Source organism: Larus michahellis, chromosome 1 (assembly GCF_964199755.1).
Source record: "Larus michahellis chromosome 1, bLarMic1.1, whole genome shotgun sequence".
Lineage (NCBI taxonomy): Eukaryota > Metazoa > Chordata > Aves > Charadriiformes > Laridae > Larus > Larus michahellis.
Genome location: NC_133896.1, coordinates 124497838 through 124514057, shown reverse-complemented (window position 1 = coordinate 124514057; position 16220 = coordinate 124497838). Strand labels below are relative to the sequence as shown.

Sequence of the window (16220 nt, the reverse complement as noted above, 5' to 3'; positions counted from 1 at the left end):
CTCTTTCTTGTGGTGTTTGATGGAATTGTTTATTTTTAGCTTGCAGGTTCTCTGTTTGATTTTTTCTGAAGTTGGGATAGCAGGTTTTAGTTTGATGCCTTTCTGCTTCAAAATAAACAAAGTGGTGAATAGAAGAAGCCTTTAGAAAAGGACAGCCTTTTGTTGGGGAGTAAACAAAGTGGGGGAAAGGGAAGTTAAGTAGCAGCCAAATTCTGATACTGTTTTGAGAAAGATGAGTTTGAACAAAGTGTGACAAGTTACACAGCAAGTCACAGGGAAAAGAGAATTTTAAATAAGAACGTCCATCATTCCTGTCATTGTATTTAAAAGGAATATTACTTCTCTTTTACAGATGTCATATGAGAATGTATGTGCAACTATTATTTTTCACAATGTTATCTCCTTAGCATTATACTAAAACTTCAAGATTAGTCTCAGTATTATTGATCATCTCATTAATTGACCAAATCATGCAAGACTTTTATTTCTGTGCTTTTCAAGCCTATATAATTCTGAATATCTGCTTAAGGGATAATGCTGTTCATTTTGTTATTATATAATAAAAAAATAATAATAAATGCATTCACCTTATCATCAGAAAAAACAGAGAAAGTCATAAGTATGACTTAAATTGTGGAGACTAGTTTATGTCACTGCTAGCAAGAATTGGGAGATGCTGAAAGAGCTCCTTCCCAGGGTGTAGATAAGTGCATCATTGCTCATTTCAACCTTTATCAGAGGCCTGTTAGCAGAGTTATAATTTGGGACAATTGGAAAGTGATAAGTTGGTCTCAGGATGATAAATTGTGTCTGATTGCTATTTAAAGGTTAAAGGGTTATGTTGTGGGGTTTTTCAAATTTACATTGGGATTTGGTCACTTCATAGACTTCTCTGCTAGACTAATTTCTAATGTGTTATGTAGTATATTTATGAAAAACTTAGAAAAAGATTTTGAAATTAAACTTACAAACTTATACTGTCATTTCAACGTGTGAATAATTTTTTAGAGATTCTGAGGGTGAAACAAAACAAATACAATGGATATGCTAAATTCCTCAAATATAAATGCAAAAATATTAAGAAGCTATTATGTGTTCATTGATGGACAATAAGGCAGGAAATGTAATCTTACAAATTTTACCAATATAATCTATCTGATTTTCCTCCTATTGAATTGTATGAGGTACGTTACAAGAATGTAGATATCAGGAGAAAATGTTTGGTTTTTGTTTTTTTTTAAATTGAGTGAAAAATTAGCTGGAAAACACAGAAGATGTCTCCTTGCATGCTGTAATTTGTTATAATGGAGTGAAATTTTAAAGGTTTACACTTGTTACTAAGATCCGTTTCATGTTTAATTTTGAAGATCACGTGTGGATATACAACCATAATGTGTCTGTGTTAAAGCAGACCTATTTAGAGTTCTTGCAAGGTTTTTAGTGTTTGTTTGAAATCCAGATAACAACAGCAATTTTGCAATGTTAAATTGTTTCAAATCTCAAATTTTTTGTTCTTTCTTTTCTATTAACAGAATTCTCTGTGTAATTTGAAACTGCAGTATAACCAGTTGATATGTCTCCTTGGAGTTCTGTTCAGATCAGTAGGAACAGTATGTAGCTTCTCTCTACAAACTCTGTAAGGGCAGCAAAAACTTGCCCCAGGACCTACTTTCAACTCAATTTCTCATTCTCTTGTCCAGTGATCTCCACAAATGAAACATGGAAGAATTTCAATATTGGCTGTTATAAATCATAGGTGCTAAACCTTATTTTCCATATATAAGATATATTTTTGAGTTGCTCTTTTATTTTTTGGTAGCTCTCTGAGTAAGATTCATACAGATTCTGTAGCAATATCTAATAATCAATTCACAAATACGAGGCTAGCTTCTAGGCCCTTTGGTTAGAATTGTTCTCATTTTCTTCTTCAAGTGCCATTTCTTTTCCTCCTCTGTTGACTTTGACCTCAATCAGTTCCAAAAAGTAAACACTCTTTAAATTATTTGCTAATTTCTCTTACTATTAATTTTTTCTATTACTTTAATACTTGCAAAAAAGTAGCTTAAGTTATGCTAAGAATTAAGTTTTTATTTTTAATCTTTTTTCCTTTTATTGGCTTGGGTTGTGTGGGATGTCATAGAATTAACTACTACAAGCCATATTTAAAGCCCACTGAAGCCCAAGACCACAATCCCTGTGACAGCAGTGCATTCTGCATGAGGCTGGTGCAAATGGGGTAAGGCAGAGAACTTGATGTTTTCAAATATCTGGAAGAGAGAAACAGCTGTGTTTTCTATTAGGTCAACACTTCCAGAATTTTTATGTAGCTCATTTTCATTCACGTTAAGGAAATTCTCTTATAAGTAAGTGTACTAATATTTCAGATTGCCGAATACCATGCACAGATTCCATGCCTACCATGCAATTTTTTTTAATCTTCACTTAATTACTGGAACATAACAGTGGTATTTCAAGGCAATGACATTTGTTCGGTCCTCTGGGAAAATGCAGCCACAAATCATCTCAACACAAGAGTAGGTCAAATGGTAATAATCAAGTCGTATTCATAACTCATTGGAAATAGACTATTCTGAAATTGCTACCTGATATAGAACTAATGCCTCATTAATCAGAAATACATCAAGCTAGGAACACTAGTTATGTCAGCTAGAATTATGAATGAGATTACAGGGAATGCCATGTACAGTGCTACATTTAAGTAGACGCAGTCTTCTGTAGCCTCGTACATGCTTAGAGGACTTCTTTCCATCATGGAAATGTGGTATGAACCTAAAAGTATGCAAAAAATGCATTGTGCGAGTAAGCAAACGATGAAGCTTCACACACTCAGATAGTATAAATAGGCTAATAAAGCAACCCTCTTTAGGATACCTTACAGCACAGTGAATGGCTTAATTTCAAATGAGTGAATCCCCAAACCCTCCCTGTGGTAGAACTCACACTGGAGAAAAGAGGGAGCCTAGCTACAGCACAAAGGACCTCGGGACAATATTATTTATACACACACACACATATTTGCCTAAACTGCCATGCATGTAGTCCAGAGCTTGCTTTGTCGGTCCTTTGGGCAGCATGCAGTTGAGCTCTTGTACACAAGCCAACCACCTACTGCGTTCACATGTGCTGAGCCTAATTTAAAATCCTTAACCATTCACCAAAACTTCATCTCCAGGCTCAGCAAAATTGCGCAGGTACTAATTCAAAGGGGGTGGAAGTCCAGATATCTTAGAATGTAGGTAACACTTTTATGTGCAATGGACTGTGGGAATACTAGTCCTGAAATCATTTATTGGTTGGTGTTTCAGACCCAGATCTGAAATATACTTCTGATGTCCCTTAAATATGAAACATGCATCTTACGTGTGTGTATTTCAAAGCTTTGTTTTTGTCAAGGCCTTAGACAAAAAAAAAATGTTCCTCCCCTCCATAAAACCATTGCTGTCCAGCTTTCCTTTCAGGCCTTTTGGTGACTAAAATGAAAGCAGAGCAAAGTTGTCGTGACTGATTCTGTAGTTACATTACATGTGCAAGATGCCTAATTTTTCACCCATGAAGTTCTCTAAAAATCTAAATTTCATTGTGTACATGTCCAGAGTTGCCTTCCATTTCACAGCAGTGAACGGTCTGGCTCCTTATATTCCTCCTGACCCTCTCAGGATCTTCAGTGGAAGTCTGAGCTCTTACACTTGGTTTGGATGTTTGAACCCTCTACCAAACCATAACAACCAGGGCCACTTTCACACCACCGCACAGCTGCAGAGAAGTGCTACTCTTGTCCCTAGGGATTCCTTAGGGTGGCTAGGAACAGTCACCTTGGTTTTTAGGCAGCTCTGTGCAGAACAGTACTGCCTCTGTGTGTCGGTGGGCTCTGCTATAGGACTCTCTCATGGATTTAGGTTTTACGCATCTCACACATCTCAAATTCTTCTAGCTTTTACTTGTAATGCCAAAGTTGGGCTTAGAAAAGAAAGACTTTTCTTAAGAAGGCAAGAGTTTTGAAAGGTAAATGACTGGTTAGGTTTATGTAGAAATTAAATCCTTTAGTAGTGTTTTTATACAAATATCTCATCTGCATTGCATGAAGACCTTCTCACAGCGGTGCACAGGCACACATAAGGTAACTCTTCCAGTCTGTGGCTCACACAGAGACTAGTTTATTGCAGCTTATTGCTGAAATTCGGATTTTTGTACTGTGTTGGCTCTTGAAAACACTCTCAGGCTATGTCTAAACTGTGTCTTGACAAGAGTGTTTCTGAGCTCCTGTGTCCAGGTGCATGCCCTGGTGGCACTGACTCCAAATCAAGGTGATACTCAAGTGCCTGTAATTGTCATCTTCCACTCGTCCCTAGTGGTCCTTCCTTGGAAAAGAAGCTTGATTAGGACCTCAAAGTGTAAAATAGTATGCCCCTACTGCATATTCTCAGCATAGCTTGAGGTGCCCTGTGGTATAAATCCTTCTGTATAAAAGAAAATTGCATTTCAATAACATTTCAGAACTGTACCAATAGTTTGAAGACTCACTGTGGAGGAAAATATCAGGTGACGTAATAAAATGGTAGAAAAGATGTAAAGTTTAGAACCACTGTAAGCTAAATACTGTAGCCTTTGATTTTAAAACTACAGGAAGGTCATACCAGCTGTTAAGCAATGAAGTAGCAAATTCTTCCATTTCCCCATAAATTCTTATATGGATGGAAATATGACATTGCTATGGACATGTAGTATTAAAATAGTATAAATACTAGCTTGATCCTTTTGCAAAAAGTAATGAATTAACTCATTTATTCTTTGTCTCAGTAGCGAAATTGATTATCTATTTATGCCATGATAATACTTCAGTCTTCCTACCAGTGCAATGGCTTCAGAAATATTTGTATCAAAAATTAAGCCTTCTTTAATTTAGCTATTAAACTTCTGAAATTCCCACAGTATCACATTTCTTATACGTTCCTGCTTAACTATTTGCAGTGCTAAAACTGGATTTTTTTCTGAGGTTTTTAGTCTCTGGCTGCAAATTAGTTTACTTGGAATATGATAGTATTTTTTGTAGAAGGAGGTAAAAGCAAGTCCTGCTACATTGCTTTGGTGCTGCTTTTCAGGATACAGCCTTTAAAACAGTTGTCCTACTTGACAGTCCTTTGATGACACAAAAGTAAGTGATTTTTTGGTACCAGTTCTAAAAAATGTGTGTTTTAATTGTTCCAATGGTTAGTTTGTTTATAAACCTGTATCGTCTTGGTACCTAATAGCTGAAAAAAATTATGGAGGACTGTAAAAATTCAGAAGACCTGCTGGTTTTCCTCTTCTCTTTCCCTTTGGTAGCATATGTTGATTTAATATGTGCTTCATGCACGTTCTCTTTATGATCAGCATTCGGAGGAAAAGACATTATGTTTGGCAAAAATGTATTTTGTAAAATATGTGTAGCTTAGCATATGCAGTAGAAAAAGAGAAGCACGAAGAGTAGATTAAAAAAATGAAAAACCACATAAGAAAATATTCTGAATACGCTGTCTGTTATCTGAATGGGCAAGATGTCTGATATGTATGGTTTTGTGCCCTTTATATATATTGCAATATATAATGAATTTTGTGTCATTTAGTACGTATTCTAATATTGATGGAAAGTCAAAATGTTAAAAGTAGTATTTTATGCCACAGGCATGATTAAACACATTCTATTGTTGGGGAACTAGAATTATTAATATTGCAACAATTTTTAACACTACTTCACAAAAGAAATTACTGATTAAGCATTTGCTAAAGGTCCTCTATCCTTGTCATTTTTTTGCTGTGTAGCGCTCAGGATAATCTTCAGAGCATAGGATCCTTTTGTTTCAGGCTCTGCATTTCCTGTTTTGTGCTCTGTGACACCGCTCAGCTGTGATAACTGCTCACACAAAGGGATCTGGTTAAATAAGTGGGCTCTTGAACACTAAATTTCAGGATTCCATATGCATACTGCCTTATGCCAACGCATAATTCAGGTGTTGTAACTACTAGCATGTAAGTTTGGTACTCACCCTAAACAGCTGAAGAAAGTTACCAATACATGGCTGGTGAAACGTGGCGCTCTGTGGAGTCAGCTGAAGAGAAACAGGTCTTCTGCTTGATTTAAACACGCGTGATACATTGCCCAAATGTGACACCATGTCCCGATGTCCGAGTAGCAGCATTGAACTGCACTCCCTGCAGTTAACGTCCACTGTCTTTCCAAACAATCCCCAAAGCAATTCATGCTTATTTCAAGCACTGCATTTTAGGAAAATGTCTGTGCTGTAAAACAGAAAGGAAGACACCCCACTGTTGGGTTTCTCAGAGGCATTCCTTTGTGCAAGGAAAAGTTGACATGCAGAAGAAATGATTATTCTCAGTAGAAAAGGAATTCGGCAAAGAAGAGGAGGTTCTGGTCAATACAGATGCAAAAGGCCTCAGTAATAGGGAAAAAATGTGTCTCTGACTTTCAACTTCATGTTTGAGTGAGATTTTTTTCCAATTGTGTTGTTAAAAGCTGAGGGTGCAGCTCACAGACACCTTGGACCATGCTAGAAGAAGGTTCTGCTGGTACCCCAGAGCTGGAGCTCAGCCAGCCCAAGGGAAGCCATGCCTGGAAGTGAAGGCAGAGAGATTGCTCTGTAAGCGACCCACTGTGCCCAGAGGTACATAGGATGTGGTCTGTGCAAAGTGTAAATTAACGAGCAGAGAGGAGAGGAATAGAAGAACTTTAAATTGAGAGACAAATATAAAAGATACCCACTCATCAATATTTTTACCATGACTTAGAGAAATACACTACTGATTTGCTTAAAATCAGAGTGGAATAAATCTTAAATACTTACATAGGGTTACTGAAGTGTATAGCTTGGAAAAGTATCCTTAAAAGAATACAGTTAAGAATAATTATGCCACAAAATTAAGATCTAGATAAGTTTTCAGCACTCTAAGCTCAAATAAAGTTGTCTAGTTTAAATCTAATTCTACATCATTTTCAAACCTGGTAAAAATCTTTTTGAAAAAGAAATGAAAAGAGAAACCTTTTTATCATTAAAGGGGAAAAATCATGAATAATTTCAAGTGAAGAGTCAGTTCTAGGACTGTGGGATCTCGCTAACACATTGTGAGCAGAAAAAACAGTGAAATTGGATAAATAAATGATTTGTTATAAATTATTTGCAGGGAATGGTGCATCTTCTAGTTACCTGTCTGTCTTGCTTTCTTGCATTTATGATGATTTCTTCTGCTGTTGTTGCTGCAGGACCTCTTCGTTTTGTGAGGATTTGTTCTGGTTTCTCAATCAGGTGAAGATAAACAATCTTGGCATATTATATTCCAATTATAGAATGAAAAACCACATGTAAGACATTGCTCACACAAATAAATGAAAAGTTGGTCATTTGCTCAATTGTACAATAGAAGGACATTTTAACAGGGCTCAGAGCTGAATTTCTATAAGACTATTCATTAAATGTTCCCTTTTCTACATTTTTAGTCAGGAGGAAATTAAGCAGGTGGAGGTTGTTCAGCTTCCCCCCCTCCCCTTTGCCCCTTTGCGAGTGGGTCTCTCAATGCATGCTGGAGAGTCATGAAGTGGCATTTACAAGCCTGGGGCACCAAGTCAGGCACCTAAATCCATACCTCCACGACTTTAGAAGCGATGGGCTTAAGCAGTTTCCATGGTAATTGTAATACTCCAATCTTCAAAGTCATGTATTCATACATGTCAGCATCTAGAGAGCAGCACACAGCTCAAGGTATCCCAAGGATCTGGACCATGAGTACAGCAGGATTGCTCATTGGTTGTGTTTGATACAGTATGATGAAGAAATAGAAACTCTAACAAACTGATAAATGTGTGTGCCTCTGAAATACACATCAATTGTTTGATTAAATGAAATATGCTGTTTGAAGAATAGAGTGCTCTGATCTGCCCTGAAGCTGGACTGATAACGGCCGTTTTGTTCGCAAAGAACTGTGAGCGAGAGGAACGTAGATGTGATATTTCATTATTGCTCTTGAAGAGGGAGGACCATGTAAAGGCAACCTGTCCTTCTTCTCTTCTTCTATGTTCTTTTTTTTTCTTTTTTTTTTTTTTCCTAGCAGATTCAAAATGGCTTGTGCTTAGAAATCTCGGCATGTAGAGATTGCTTCATAGAATAGCCCAGGTTGGAAGGGACCTTGAAGGACCATCTGGTCCAACCTTTTGTGGGAAAGGTAGCCTAGTAGAGATTATTCAGCACTCTGTTCAATTGCATCTTGAAAACCTCCAGTGACAGAGGCTCTACCACGCCCCTGATGAGGCTGTTCCAGTGAGCAACTGGCTTGATAACTAAGAAACCATAGAACACATTTTATGTTTGGTGGCCAGTCCTGACGACTACAGTTCAATACCTGACAATGTTCCTGTGTCAGCTGTTTGTGTTTGTCATTTTGTGTGTTCTTGAAGTGAAGGCTGAGCTGGAAGGAAAGTCAACATCCAAGTTCAATTATAATTCTGGGCGGAAGATCACACACATGCTGACTTTGATTTCCCAGAAAAAATGTGTGGCAAATATAAAGTGTTTACAATTTCTCTACAAATTATTTCATAGGGCCCTGGATGAAATTTTTTGGGGATTTATCTCATCCACTCCTGGTCAGACAAAAGTGCAAAAGTAGTCACAATATACTCCATAAAAGCAGGACATGTAGTAGATATTGGTAGTACAGTTTGATTTCAGTCTAATTGTACTTTTCCAGGCAACTGCCAGTAAATCTCTTTTGCAAATGCTGGCAGAAGTACGTTTGAAATACATAATGGATACGTGTATATGGAAGAGAGATGTACATATGAGCATATCTTTGAACAAGTTTCTTTAAATAAGGATGATTTCTGAAAAGTTAAATTCTGCCCTGTCTTGGAGATTTAACACCATAAATGCTATTCAGAAGTGTAATGAATCACCACATAAACACAGAAGCACTGGTGTGGTAGATATACATGCACTTGGGAAAAAAAAAAGACACAGCTTTTCGATCAGACTAATGGCTTGGAAGTAGCTTCAGGAAGAGTGCTGGTAATCACATTTGACGGTCTGAATTGATGGCTGATGGCTTGTAAAGGGCAATGCACTGGAGTGATTTCTGGGAGCTTTTAATAATGCTTAGCAAATGATCAGGCTGCACAGTCAGTCACGTTGCAGATGCCAATATTCTTTTCCCCCTCCAAGTAAGTTCAAAGCATAGTAAAAAAATAAATCAAAAGAGACCACAGAATTGTATACTCAGTCAAGATCATCACAGAATCCAGAAGAAAAACAAACAAACAAAAAGTCATATTTAAGGAATAATCTTGATATAGACAAGGAATAATTGTAATTTTCACTTGATATTTGGATGCTGCTTATGGATTCTTCTAGGATCCCTTTTCTGTTTATAGTTACACTGTCATAACTCTTAAAACCTGTTAAATCCTAATTAATGACCAATATTAAGGAAGACACAATCAAAGCAATGTTACCTAGGAAATGGTGTTGAGGGGCAGACTCCAGTTTCTGCTTCCTGTCTGTGGATGCAAAGTTTGCAAGATTTTTTTGTGTCTGTTTCCTCTAGGGGCAAGTGGTAGACCTCATGGATAACCATAACCCCTTAAAAGTAGCATCCACACCCTGTCTGTTTCCTCTCGTGGGGTCTGGGAAGAGTTTTTTCTCTTTCCATTCAGTTACTTTCTAAGTAAAACTTATTGGAGTAGCTGAAAATCCAAACCAAACTAGGTCAATGACTTCCCCAGAAGATCCAAGGTCAAGAATATTTAAAATATTAACGATTTTTGAATACTTCCACTTCAAGGTGACTTGTAATGCTCAAACTGAGGTTTTTAGAAGTCAAAATGCTCACCAGGAGATCAACTTAATTGTACAAATTATGACTATTTTTCTGTCATGCTTTGTTCTCACAGTCTTAGTTTTAACTTTCTAAGTTCCTTGTTGCCAAGGCCAGCTTGTGGGTACTCTATTACCTGTAGGGAATGGTTTGAGGAACAGTATTGAATGCTCTCAGCACAAAGGAGCTATAGTATTATATACAATATGTAATAACATTTCTATTTCTGAAGGTAAAGAATTTTCCAAGTAGCAGTGATTAGCAAATTGGAGTATTGCCATTGAATAAGGCAGATTACTCACTCACCTGTGAACTGTTGAACCCATTTTCTTTCTTTAAAATTCAGTAGGAGACAACCTAGCTTTGTGAGTCATTATTGTCCTCATCTTATTTAGATGATGGACTGCTGGGATATTACGTATTAATTTTGACTAGCACCTCATAGGATTTAAATCTTTTTATGGTCATCCATTTTGCATGGTTTACGTCTTTGTTCTGCTGATTCTGAGAGTGGCAGAGTGTCTTCTTCCAGAAGGAAAGCCCTGAGTAGATTGCCTTTTTCTCAAAAGCTAAATAGGGAGGTTCCACTGTAGATTTCATTTTTTAGCGAATTGATTGTGAATATTTTTGGGTTGCAAAGCAAAAACAATTGTCCAAGAATCCCTTAGGAAACTTCAGAAGCACCCATGCCAACGTTTTGTGTTATTGCATAAATATAATATTATTTTGCATAAATATGATATTGTACCGTCTGTTTTTATACATGATCTTCATCTCTGCAGCTCCAAGAAAAATTGAAGAACAAGCCTCTGTTTTGTTGTATTCATATTTTTTCTGAGGTTCACATTTCCATGTTGGTGAAGAGATAAAGTGGCATTAGTTATTACTAATCAATGGGTGTTAACAGAAGGGTTGTGAATAGGCTGGAAATATGTTTTAACTGTCTCTGCTGGTAAAACTGATTTTTTAAAAAAAATAATACTGGGGTTTTTTTCCGTTAATTTTATTTCTTAATAGCCTGAAACATAGGTTCTTACGGTCATGAGCAAGTTATTGTGGCTATTGACTTCAGTCAGTGGTTTGGGTACTGTGTTCTGTCGAGATGTTTTATACAGAGAGAACTTTAATGAAAATCAGAGAGGGAAGAACCCTTAGAGTTTTCTTACTGACCAAACTTATACAAATAACCATTCATGAAATTATTCCCTGTTGCCCTAAAGGCAGATCTTCAGCTAGTTTAAGTTGTTCTTACACCATTAGATCCAGAAGATCTCCATTACATTACAATATGTTATTACTGCCTCCTGGGAACCTAGCTGCTTCCCTACTTCCCCAGAATTTCCCTTCCACCCTGTGATACAAAATAATTAGTAAATTCTTTTCTTTCATTTTCTACATTTCTTTATTGTCCCTTACAACGGTAAACCCAGCACATCAGTGTGTATATTCATTTTATGTGACTTAGACCTTCAAAGTTGGGAAATTTTCATAAGCTTCTCAGTGGTTTTGTTGCTGCTGTTACTGGTAGATATAAAAATAGCAATATTGCACTATATGTTTTGATTTTGAAAAGTCTGAGGGCAAATTGTTATATTTGTCTACTTGTTACTTTTCTAAAAGGATAGTCCGTCACCTTAATCTCCTTTACATATGCATAACTTGTGATTTATTCAAACTGCTCCTTGAAAGTATCCGTAAATCAAGACAACTGCACTATGAACAGCGAGCAGAATACCTGTCCAGCAGAAGTATTCTGGTGGCTGTTTTGTCAGTGACACTGTGGCAAAAATAGCCACAGTATCCAAGCTGTAAATTAGAAAAGAAAACAAAGGTTTTCCCTGGGTGCAGTCTCTTTTGGTGGCTTGACAAGCCCTGTAGTTTTGCAAAGTATGACATAGTACGTGAATATTCATTATAATCCTCCTTGTACATATACCTCACAATATAATCTTCATGTGAAGATTTTATACTTATTTGCAAGAGGTACCAGATGGTTTAATTTTCTGTTTTCTGGATGCATCACTGTTAACTTACTGCAAATAAATATAAGAAGAACTGTGTCAAATTAGACATTCAGTATTTCTGCAGAAAGTCAGTCTCCTCCACCAAGTTCCAAAAGGGTTTTGTCCTTATAATTCCTTACACAGAACTGGAAAGGGGAAAAAAACAAAACCAAAACCCACAAGAGAAAGAAAACTGATCTTTTGCTTTATTCTCAGCTGCGAAACATTCAGTGGTCAGAAACTCAGTTGAAGTGGGGGCATAAAAGTAAAAACTAACTGCTGCTTCCATTAGAATTTAGGAAAAGAACAATCTGTGTCATCAAGTTCAGTTCCATGAACATAAATACATAATACTGAAGAGTTCACAAAACATCTATTCTTAATCTCCCCCAAAAAACACAAACCAAAAAGCACTGCTTAAAATGATCTTAAAACTTTTGGTATACAGAATCTAAAATTACCAACCAAAAAAAAAAAAAAAGGCAAAAAACCCCCAAACAACCCAAAACAATATGACACAATGAAAAGGAGGGATGAAAAAGTGAGATCCTACAACCCTCCAGTGGCAGGATAGCTCTCATAAAAAAACTTCCAAGTGATGCACAGGAAAGTAAAAAGCCCAGAGGACCTTGCCAGTCTAGCTGGTATCATGATTCTTTACTGTTCCCAAATTAGGAAACTGTCTTTAATCCTGAGCATGCAAACAACAGATGCCAACTAAGCACTTAAGGTTTTTTTAAGCCTTTCCACTTAGAATGTTGTTGTTTTCTGCCCAGTATCCCATCACCTTGCTGCAAAGGGAAGCAAACTGCTCTGCACTCAGAAGACAATAGATACACAGAAGACGACTCTGGGTGAAGAAGTCTTCCTGAACCCTAAAATTAATGATCAGAAGAGGTGAATCATAGGATCAACAAAATATGATACAATACATGCTGAGGGACATTAACAAACGCCATTTTTTTTCCTTGAATTTAATGCCCAAAGCTTTACATCACAAGTTTTCTGAACTCCCAGATCATGTTACGTGGTCGCTTCCATCCCCACCTCAGGCTCCGCCTTGAAACAAGTAGATTTCCCTACTGCTCTGTTTGGAAGGCTCTCCATCTTCTCCAAATCTTCTAATCTTCTCCAAATGTCTAGACTAAGTTTTATTCATGGATAATTCAAAGCCATCAAATCTTATTCCAGTAATGCTCTTTAAATTGAATAATTCTTCTCTCTCCCTGGCGTATACACCCAAACATATTTATTTTGTTATTTACTGTAATATTATTATTGACCATTTATTACTACCTTTATTTTAGTAGCATAAGCAAACCAACTTTTAAAAGTCCCTCCTAAAGTAATAGGTTCTCTTTTTCCCTAAGCACTTCTATAGCTGATTTTCTATTCTTATTTGAGATGTCCTTTCTGAACAAAATCAACTTGGATTACTGATGATATCCTAAACGAGCTCTTGTCTGCATCTTATTAAATAGTACTACTGCATCCCTGTGTCTACGAAAACTCCTTACTTGTTTAATCTTAGAATCCTATTAGGTTCTTTTATGGCTATGTCTCACTGGAAACTCACAGTTGTCCTGTCATCCATCAATACGCCCATATTCCTCTCTTTCTTTGTCCCTTTAAATTGATGGACGTCTATCTCATTTAAAAAAAAAAAAAAGGTCATTGTATAGTTAGTTACCTACTGCACTTTCAGCTTTCTCTTTGTTTTCCTCTCGCCCTCCTCAAATTGATCAGAAAAATAGTGCTACTCTTAAAACCAAGGGGAAGGAACACAGGGTGGAGGAGGGTTGGTTCACGTAGTGTACTCTTCTGTCAGCCTTTGTAAGTGTGTTGGAGAAGACAGTAGCACACTTATGCCTCCCCTTTGAGATAATGACATTTCTATAAGGTGGATGCTATGGACACAAGATTGCAGTGTGCATACCTGGCACTGTTAATGAGAACCGATCCTGTTCCTGACCACATGCAACTTCCCTAGATTTAACAGAAATTACCTCAAGCCCAAAGAGTGCAATTAAATTCCCACACGATCAATTCTTAATTTCAGTCTAATTTTAATCTCTGGGGGCCCAGAAAAATCCTAGACTGGAAACTGGGTTCCAGAATGTTTTCATTCTCAGGTTTATTATACAATCACAAGGACCAAAAATAAATGAGTGATTTCATAGATTCAGAATAAAGCTTCCCCACGTCCAGAAAAAAATTTGTTTATGATTGGTTCACATTATGCTCGGATCAGGCTATCGGCAACTGTTGAGACCAATTTTTGTTCTGTGCGCGGAAGGTTGCCACAGTGTGCCTTTTTGATACTTGCTCTGTTCATTTGTTGAAAGGTGCTGCTTCTTCCAAGCCCCTACCTCTTTATTCCAGCATAGGTTGTTCTGATATTCTTGTGTGAATGCAGTACATCTGATCTGGCCAGGAACCCAGAAATAACGATAAAGTTAGAGAAATGGTTGGCCATGCATTCTAGGAATTTCTTTAATCGGAGGCTTTTTAGCACAGAAGGGGACAGATGTGTCTGGCAATGTTCAGAGAAGTAATTCCATAATAAAATTCTGATTAATTCAAATTAGAAACTAAAGGCAAGCGTCTTCAAATTATTAGCTGCCTCTACACGCGGAAGTGGACACCTCCAAAGGAAGCCCCCCGTAATGCCGTGGTCCCCACCTGCCTTCCAGACACATAAGTAAAGGGGCCAGGCTGCTCGGAGGGAGATGATGGGGCCAGAGTTTCAGTAGCAGTTCACTCTAACTCTGCCACAGCAAATTCTCATAGGAAAGACAAATGCTCTGCTTTTTTTCTAAACAATCTTTTAAACTATTTTGACCTTCCATATTTCTGCCTGGAATTTACCGTATAGTTCCTGTCCCCACTTTGTAATTTCTGCATGAACTATGATATTTTTTGTGAATAGCCTATTGCTTAAATTTTCCATCTTCTGTCTATTCTGTCTAATTTAGTTTTCACATTCTGATAGGATATGCTGTTATGTCTTGATCTGCTAATTTAAAAGTCTTCCCTCTCATCCTTCGTGCTGGTGTCATGTCTCTTTATAAGCTCATTTTTTATAACCTAAGGCCTTTGACTTTTAAATCTACCACTGTGAAACTGGACTTTCAGCTCTTGAAGCATTCTTGCAGCTCTTCCCTGAATCCTGCCAAATTCTCAACGTTATTTCAGTGAAGTGAGATTTACTTTTTTCATATTTCTTTTTTTCCAGTTGTTTTGATAGAAAATGTTTCCATAAACAGAGTCGAGAAAGTTGTACAGTTATGAAAACTTCAGATGTATTTTTCTGAACCGAAATTTTATTTGTATGCCACCTCCCTCCAGGAAGTAGTGGGACTTCACTGAATTCCGCCCCCCAGCTTCTTGTGTGTGAATGATTTTTTCCCGTTGTTAACTTTAGTTCATATATTATACATCTCATCTATAATTTATCATAAAGAGAGACCTTCTATTATTTATCACCTGCATGAGGACATGCATGTGCACACATGCATATATGGGATACTTTATTACATAAAACTAAAGACTAATGTATAAATATTTAACCAAGGTTATAGTCTAAGCAAACATTGCTCCTAAAAGTTTTGTAGAACAATTTTTTCAGCAACTCTAATAGTTGGGTACAGTCTGGCAAGAAACAGGTGATGCCGCTCCACAGAATATTATTTTAAATGTGAGGAAGAATTGAGGTAATTTAAACTTTTATTGTCTTATTAAAGGTATATTGTACTTCTGTGTATTCCAATTTCTTCTTCAAAACCTAATGTCTTTTGAGAGCTACTGTTGGCCTTAAACATAAGTTATGTTTTAAAAAGAGACAAGACTTTTTTATAATTAAACACTGAAGACTATTTCAGTTCCATACACCCCGTGCTATGGTGCAGCATTAAGTTGGGACTGGAATACAGCGAGACAACCAGGACTGTCCTGAACAAACATATTGTCTTTCATTTAAGCAGTGTCTGTTGTTCCGAAGATGAGCCGTCAAACGAGCTTTGAAATACGGACTCCTCAGTCAGTTAGCCTTCCCATGCACAGTAAAATTCAGTGAGAATTTTGCCTGAACAAGGGGAGAGAGAAGTCTGGGTCTTACAGACGATGTTTGTTACTCATCACTGAAAAACAACTGTTTCCCAAGGTATGGTGTGGGAAGCGTTTACCAGTTAACTGTAGCAAATACTCCTTCAAAACACAGAATCAGCATTTAACCATACATTTTCACACCTTAGCCAGCTAGAAGAGCAACCTTTCCTTCTCATATTAAAAGATTTGTATGGACTTTAGTAACCACAAATTATTGGGTGCCTGCTATTT

At 37.1% G+C, this 16220-nt stretch overlaps 1 protein-coding gene and 1 long non-coding RNA gene across 7 annotated transcripts in view; one reads left to right on the top strand and one right to left on the bottom strand.

Annotated features, from left to right (window-relative positions):
• DSCAM (DS cell adhesion molecule) overlaps positions 1 to 16220 on the top strand; it is a 466019-nt gene that overhangs the window by 251792 nt on the left and 198007 nt on the right. The window lies entirely within an intron of this gene.
• The window catches only part of LOC141749221 (uncharacterized), a 50191-nt gene that overhangs the window by 17645 nt on the left and 16326 nt on the right, over positions 1 to 16220 (bottom strand). For both annotated transcript variants that reach the window (XR_012589288.1, XR_012589286.1), the window contains exons 2-3: positions 7221 to 7334; positions 6045 to 6297 (exon numbers count right to left, since the gene is read on the bottom strand). This is a non-coding gene — a long non-coding RNA (uncharacterized LOC141749221). The remainder of the gene's footprint in view (positions 1 to 6044; positions 6298 to 7220; positions 7335 to 16220) is intronic.